We start from the raw sequence: 7,639 nt of genomic DNA on the forward strand, positions 1-7,639 counted from the left end.
GGCCGCTCTGCTTGCGGGACTGCAGGTCAACCCGCCAGATTCAATAGGCGGTTCATCTGGTGGCCGCTTTGCTTGCGGGACAGCAGATCAACCCGCTGGATTCAATGGGAGGTTCACCTGGTGGCCGCTTTGCTTGCGGGACAGTAGATCAACCCGCCAGATTCAATGGGAGGTTCATCTGGTGGCCGCTCTGCTTGTGGGACAGCAGGTTAACCCGCCAGATTCAACGGGAGGTTCACCTGGTGGCCGCTCAATTCATGGGACAGCAGGTCAACCCACTGGATTTAATGTGAGGTCGACCTGCTGGCTGCTCAACTTGCGGGACAGCAAGTCAACCCACTGGATGCAACAGGAAGTTGACCTGCTAGCAGCTGTCAGGCACATAAAGGGGTAGCCGCCAGCTAAGTTGCAGAACTTGAGTTCCAGGCGGTCGGCCGTGTTTCCAGCTTAGTCCCCCTGACTGCAGTGGTCGTCTTTTTCACTGAACCCGTTTCGACATGTCCACAGAGATTAGAGAAGACAGGGTCTTCGGACCCGAGCCTGCGGACACGAGACCCCAGGGAACGATCCAAAGCGTGTGTGACCCACGGGCGTGCCTCTTTCCGATCGACGGGGGAGTTCCGAGCCTTGCTCCTCCGGCCCACCCGGGCACACGGCGGGAACCAGAGGGGTACTGATCCCAGTATAGTACCCGACCCCTATGGGAGGTGGGGGCAAGGCGGAGGACCGAGCATCAGCCTTCCTTTCCTGGCTCTGTCCAGCTCTGGTTGCTGCCATTCCTTCTCCGGTTCTGAAGCCAGAGGCTTGGACCTGAGCTCTGGCAGCTGCCTCCCCTATCCATGGAGTGGGGGGGAGGGCCATGCGTGTCTTGAGCCTCTCTCCTGATCACTGTGGCGCTCACGGAACGGACGTGGAGGGCCCTTCGCGGGCTGGCACCCTTCCCATGGTGGGTTGGGATCAGTCCGGCGTTCAGGAGGAACGGGACCCTCCTTCATCTTGCCTTTCCGTGCTGGATTTCAGAGATGAACCAGGGACCCTCCTTTCTCTCTCCCTGTGGGCTGCTGGGAGATGGGCATGGGCCCATTCCTGGCCCCCCATACACCTTCAGGGTGATGGTAATGGGGGAAGTGAGGTGGTGTGTGGAGCCCATCTGGCCGTCATCAAGACCTCTGCCGTGCGGGGCCGAGCGGCACCGTGAGCCCGCCCAGGAGCACGAAATGACACCCAGGCAGCTGTGAGGCTCAGTGGGGGCCAAGACACGGTCGCGAGAGCAAGCAGGGGCGCGTTGCGGTCCCCGCTGCATGGGATGGCCCGACCGTTGCCCTCCCTGAGCTCGGCGTGGGCCGTGGTGGGGCAACAGGGGGGCCGGCTGCCTTTCCACCCATGATAGGACCCTTGTACCACCCTCTTCCTGGAGTGCCAGTACGCGCCCTCCTGCTGTCCTCCCAGTCCTGGGCTGCTTCTACTTTTTCTAGCTGGTTTGCCTGGTTTGCAAAGAAACTGAAAGGGCCACTCGGTGGAGAAAAGAAGAGTGTGGAGAAAGGTGGCTGGGCTAGAGGGGGTGCCCTTGCTGCTCGCCCTGGCTACCCATCCTCGTTCCTCAATGTCAGCCTGTGTGTATGTGAGGGGGGTCCTCCGTCCCTCTCCCGGTTGTCACCCAGGTGTGCCGTGGAATGTGGAGAGAGAAGAGTTGAGGGGACGAGGTTCTCTCTCATGCTTCTCTCTCATGCGTGAGCCTGTAACCCTGGAGGTATAACCCGGGATGTCTGGGAAAGAACGGTGTTACTGTTTAAGTCTATGGAATCCCCACCCAGGAGTCCCTGTCCACACCCTGCACCCCGGCTTCCCGGCACTTGCCACCAGTCCTTTCGAGTTCTTCTTAAATTGTGAATGTCCCTTGAATGCCAAGAGGGAAGGGAGACCGGGGCCCTCCCTCACTCCAGGTCTCAGCCCAGGACCCTGGGAACAGGTATTCCGGCAACCTGTTCAGCCAGTGGGGTCGTGCTGCAACTCACCAGCCCGCAGGCTCTCCTCCACCCTGTCCTGGGCGCCTTCCTTTCTTCCCTCCAGTCCACTTTCACTGCTCCGCCATGTCTCAGGTCCAGTCCTCCCTCGGGCTGGAGGTGTCATCCCTGAAGTCCACCTCTCCTCTTCCTCCTCCTCCTTGGCAGCACTGGTCTTCACCTTGTCCGCCTCACCTCCTGCCTCTCTCCCTCGTGAAGCCTGTCTCTCTCTTTTCAAAGCTGGTGCCCTTTCTTGGGACACCGGACATGTGCAGTCCTCTCGTCCGGCGTTCCGGACCAACGGGATCCCCGTGCATGCGCGCGCCGTGGCTGCCAACCACTCCCAGCATACCTGCTCGCGTCCTGCAGCTCTGGGGCCAAGCACTGCTCCAGTGTGGGGTGCAGGGTTTGCCCTGTCAGCCTCCATCACCCCATCACACATTCCCCCCTTGGGCCTATGGCCACCTCACTGCCTGCAGCTTCTTCTGACTCCATCAATCTTGAAAAGAAATCCACGTTCTTGTGCTTACTCCCCAGTCGGTGAACCACTTCAAAGCTGTAGGGTTGCAACGCCAGATACCATCTAGTTACCCTGGAGGTTTACGTCTTTCATGGACTGCAACCACTTCAGTGAACATGGTCCATCACGAACTTAAAAGAACTTCCCAGTAGATAGTACCACAAGGATTCTATTGCCCATTTTACGGCCAGGTCTTCCTTCTCTATTGTGGCGTATGTCTGCTCCCTAGGAAACAATTTTTACTTAAATATAGTATCGGGTGTTCTTCCCCCTCGACTTCCTGCGCCAGGATCGCCCCTAGCCCTACTGCTGAGACATCTGTCTGTACCACAAAGTCTTTGGAGTAGTTGGGAGGCATTAGCACCAGATCTCTCATTGAACAATTCTTAAGCTTGACAAAGGCCTTCCCTTGTTCTGACTAGGTGACCTTTTTAGGCTGCGTTGCTTTTGTTAAATCTGAAAGGGGTGCTGCGATGGTCACAAAATTTGGTATGACCCTGCGATAATAGCTTGCGAGGCCCAAGAACTGCTGGATCTGTTTCTTGTCAGAAATTTATACTCAGCTAACGCCTACACCTTGCTGACCAAGGGTGTGTCTAGACTACATGCCTCCTTCGACGGAGGCATGTAGATTAGCCAGATCGGAAGAGGGAAATGAAGCCGCGATTAAAATAATCGCGGCTTCATTTAAATTTAAATGGCTGCCCCGATCTGCCGATCAGCTGTTTGTCGGCAGATCGGGCGAGTCTGGACGCGATGCTCCGACAAAGAAGCCTTTCTTCATCGACACAGGTAAACCTGGTTTCACGAGGCTTACCTGTGTCGATGAAGAAAGACTTCTTTGTCGGAGCATCGCGTCCAGACTCCCCCGATCTGCCGACAAACAGCTGATCGGCAGATCGGGGCAGCCATTTAAATTTAAATGAAGCCGCGATTATTTTAATCGCGGCTTCATTTCCCTCTTCCGATCTCGCTAATCTACATGCCTCCGTCGAAGGAGGCATGTAGTCTAGACACACCCCAAGGGGTTTCAATTTCCCCTTCCCTACAGTGTATCCTAAATAGGTCCCCTCCTGCTTGCCTATATGGCATTTCGCCGGATTGGATGTTAACCCGGCCTCCCTCAGGGTATGTCTAGACTGCATCCCTCTGCTGGCAGAGGGATGCAGATTAGGCATGTCGACATTGCAAATGAGGCAGGGATTTAAATATCCCGCACCTAATTTGCATAAAAATGGCTGCCGCATTTTGCTGACTCAGCACTTTGTTGGCAAAAAGCGGCAGTCTAGAGGGGGATCTGTAGAGAAAGAAAGCCTTTTTCCACAGATCCTGTAAACCTCCTTGCAGGAGGCAAAAGGGATCTGTCCCGCAGATGCTGTAGGTATTCCTCCCAGTTACCGCTATAAATCACAATATCATCAATACATGCTGCTGCGTCACTCTGATGTTCCCTCAGCACTTAGTCAATCAAAGCCATGATTTTGAACTGGAACATCCCACATGTTCACGTCGGGACAGCATTAGTTTGTCACCTACTTGTACCATTGTATGCTCCCCTACCTCTCCTGCCCAGGGGCCTAGTTCTAGCTCTCCCATAACTGGCGCTATCATGAGGGCCTCTCGGGATTTCCATTTCTTTAGCAAGTTTACATGGTAAATTTGTGATCCTTTCCTCTTTCCCGTTAGGTGAATTTCGTAATCTACCTTTCCTACTCTTCTGATTATTTCGAAGGGAGCTTGCTACCTTGCTAACAACTTGGACTCCCTTAGGGTATGTCTACACTACAGCGCTATTTCGAATTAACTTATTTTGAATTAGTTAATTCGAAATAATGCATCTAGACCCAAAAACTAATTCAAAATAGTGTTTTGCTATTTTGAAATAGCGCGTCCACACTTACTGGTTGCTGGGTCGCATTTAAGGGCAGCTGAAACCGGTTCTAGCAGGGCATCCGGTCAGTAGTTGCTCTGTGTGGCTGCTGTCTGAGGCTATCTGAGGCTCGTGCTTAAAGGGACCCCTGAGGGCAGCCGGTTCTCAGCTTCCCCGCTTGCTTGCCAACCTTGCCGAGGGACAGCAAAGCGTTTTCCTCTCCGCCTGCTTCGGTCACTCTCGTTTGGGACACGGCAGCACTCGGCACCATGGAGCCCGAGCTGCCCCGGGCACTCTGGTGCTCATGCTGAACATGTTGCTGCAAGCCTGGCAGCAATTGCTGGAGGCTGCCAGGCACCTTCTGCTGCAGGCCAGCCCCTTGGCCCTTCCCCTGCCCCTCCTGGGGGCCCTGGAGGAGCGGCACCCGGACGCCATCCGGCCCTGCCGCATCAGGACGCCAGCAGCGACTGGTGGGACCGCATCGTTCTGGAGCGCTGGGGAGACCAACAGTGGACCCAGAACTTCAGGATGAGGAGGGACACCTTCCTAGAGCTCTGCGAGTGGCTCGCCCCTGCCCTGCGCAGAAGGGACACACGCATGAGGCCCGCAATTCCCCTCTAGAAGCAGGTGGCCATGGCCCTCTGGAAGCTCTCCACGCCGGACAGCTACCAATCCGTCGGGAACCAGTTCGGCATGGGGAGATCCACTGTCAGAGCGATGCTCATGCAAATACGGCACTCGCCGGCCACTGGGCCAGGACGGGGGGGCTGCAAGGAGGACGTGGGCTGCCCCAGGAAAAACGGGGGGGAGGTGGTGTAAGTGCCCTCCCTGGGAGGGTTGGTCTGTCCCGGCCGCGCTACAGACGGCCCGCGGTGGCCAGGATTGCAGCGAGGGTTGCTCCTAGGAGTGGGGCACGGGGCAGTGGCGGGGAACGAACACTCCCAGCCACTCGGACACCCCAGTGACCCTTGGGTTTGTGTGTCTCTCTGCAGGGGGTCAAGGCCATCAGCAGGGTGCTGCTCTGCAGATTCGTCCCCCTCACCGACCTGGACGCGGTCATTCAGGAATTCGGCGCCCTCAGCTTCCCCAACTGCAGAGGGGCCATCGAGGGGACGCACATCCCCATCTGTGCCCCGGACCACCAGGCCTCCCTCTTCATCAACAGGAAGGGGTACTTCTCGGAGATCCTGCATGCTGTGTCTGACCACCGGGTCCAGTTCACAGACATCAATGGGGGCTGGTCTGGCAAGGCACATGACGCGCATGTGTACCGCAACTCCTCCATGTGCCAGACGCTGCACGCTGGGACTTTCTTCCCCGACCGCCACATCAGGGTTGGGGACGTGGACATGCCAGTGTGCCTGCTGGGGGATGCGGGCTACCCCCTACAGCCCTGGCTGATGAAGCCCTACATGGGACACCTCAGCCTCTCCCACAGGCCTTCAATGCCAGGCTCAGCAGGGCCCACATCGTGGTCGAGGGGGCCTTCGGCCGACTGAAAGTACGCTTTAGGTGACTCAATATCTTTCAGTATCTTTATTAATGACCTGGATGAGGAGATGGATTGCACCCTCAGCAAGTTTGCGGATGACACTAAGCTGGGGGGAGAGGTTGATACACTTAAGGGCAGGGATAGGGTCCAGAGTGACTTAGACAAATTGGAGGATTGGGCCACAAGAAATCTGATGAGGTTCAACTAGGACAAGTGCAGAGTCCTGCACTTGGGATGGAAGAATCCCAAACATTGTTACAAGCTGGGGACCAACAAGTTAAGTAGTAGTTCTGCAGAAAAGGACCTGGGGGTTACAGTGGATGAGAAGCTGGATATGAGTCAACAGTGTGCCCTGGTAGCCAAGAAGGCTAATGGCATATTAGGTTGCATTAAGAGGAGCATTGCCAGCAGATCCAGAGATGTCATTATTCCCCTTTATTCGGCTCTTGTGAGGCCACATCTGGAGTATTGTGTCCAGTTCTGGGTCCCCCACTACAAAAAGGATGTGGACACATTGGAGAGGGTCCAGCGCAGGGCAACCAAAATGATTAGGGGGCTGGAGCATATGACTTATGAGGAGAGGCTGAGGGACTTGGGTCTGTTTTGTCTGCAGAGTGAGGGGGGATTTGATCAACTTCCTGAAGGGAGGTTCCAAAGAGGATGGAGAGAGGCTGTTCTCAGTAGTGACAGGTGGCAGAACAAGGAGCAATGGTCTCAAGTTGTGGTGGGAGAGGTCCAGGTTGGATATTAGGAAAAGCTATTTCCCTAGGAGGGTGGTGAAGCACTGGAATGGGTTACCTAGGGAAGTAGTGGAGTCTCCATCCCTAGAGGTGTTTAAGTCTCGGCTTGACAAAGCCCTGGCTGGGTTGATTTAGTTGGAATTGGTCCTGCCTAGAGCAGGGGGCTGGACTTGACCTTCTGAGGTCTCTTCCAGTTCTATGGTTCTATGATTCTATGACTCCTCACCCACCTCGACCTCTCCCAGCACAATATTCCGCACGTGGTGGCAGCGTGCTGTGTGCTCCACAATTTCTGTGAGAAGAAGGGGGAGGCTTTCCTGCCAGCCTGGATGGCAGAGGCTGACTGCATGGCTGGCCAGTACGCACAGCCCCACACGGCTGCCAGCCAGGAGGCCCTTCGGGGGGCTGGCTGCATCCAGGAAGCCCTGCAGGAGAGCTTCCAGGTGGATGAGGACTGAAGTCCTCCTGGCATGCCCCACTTGGACCTGGGGCCTTACATTCCACCCCCATCTCCTTCCCCTTCCCCTCCTTAACCCCCCTTCCTGATCTACAATAAAAACACCTGTGTGGCCACAAAACAATGTCTTTATTTCACATAACTGGGGTGGGGGGAAGGTAGGAATGAGGGCGGGAGAGGGGAGGGGGAAAACCTGGGAGGAGGGAGCTGGAAGGGGGAGGCAAGGGGGGGAAGAGGGAGGGGAAGCTCAGGGTTGGGGTCCTGCTGGCTCTCCCTTCTCGCAGCACTGCAGGTGCGGGGGCATCGGGGGGAGTGGGTGTGGAGGGTGGGGCAGGAGGGATGGGGGGGCAGAAGAAGTGGGAGGGGGAGCAGGGGTGGGAGGAGGAGCGATAACTGGGGCGGCCGCAGGGGCTGGAGCAGCAGGAGGCAGCAATCGGTCCGCCAGGGCCTGCAGGTGCTCACGGAGGGCATGGCCCTGCTCCCGCAGCTCCCGCAAGCTCTCCCGCCGCAGCTGCAGGTCCTCTTGCACCCATTGCTCCTGGCTGTGGACCTTCCCT

Source organism: Pelodiscus sinensis, chromosome Z, assembly GCF_052426305.1.
Source record: "Pelodiscus sinensis isolate ZL-2025 chromosome Z, ASM5242630v1, whole genome shotgun sequence".
NCBI classification, from domain to species: Eukaryota; Metazoa; Chordata; order Testudines; family Trionychidae; genus Pelodiscus; species Pelodiscus sinensis.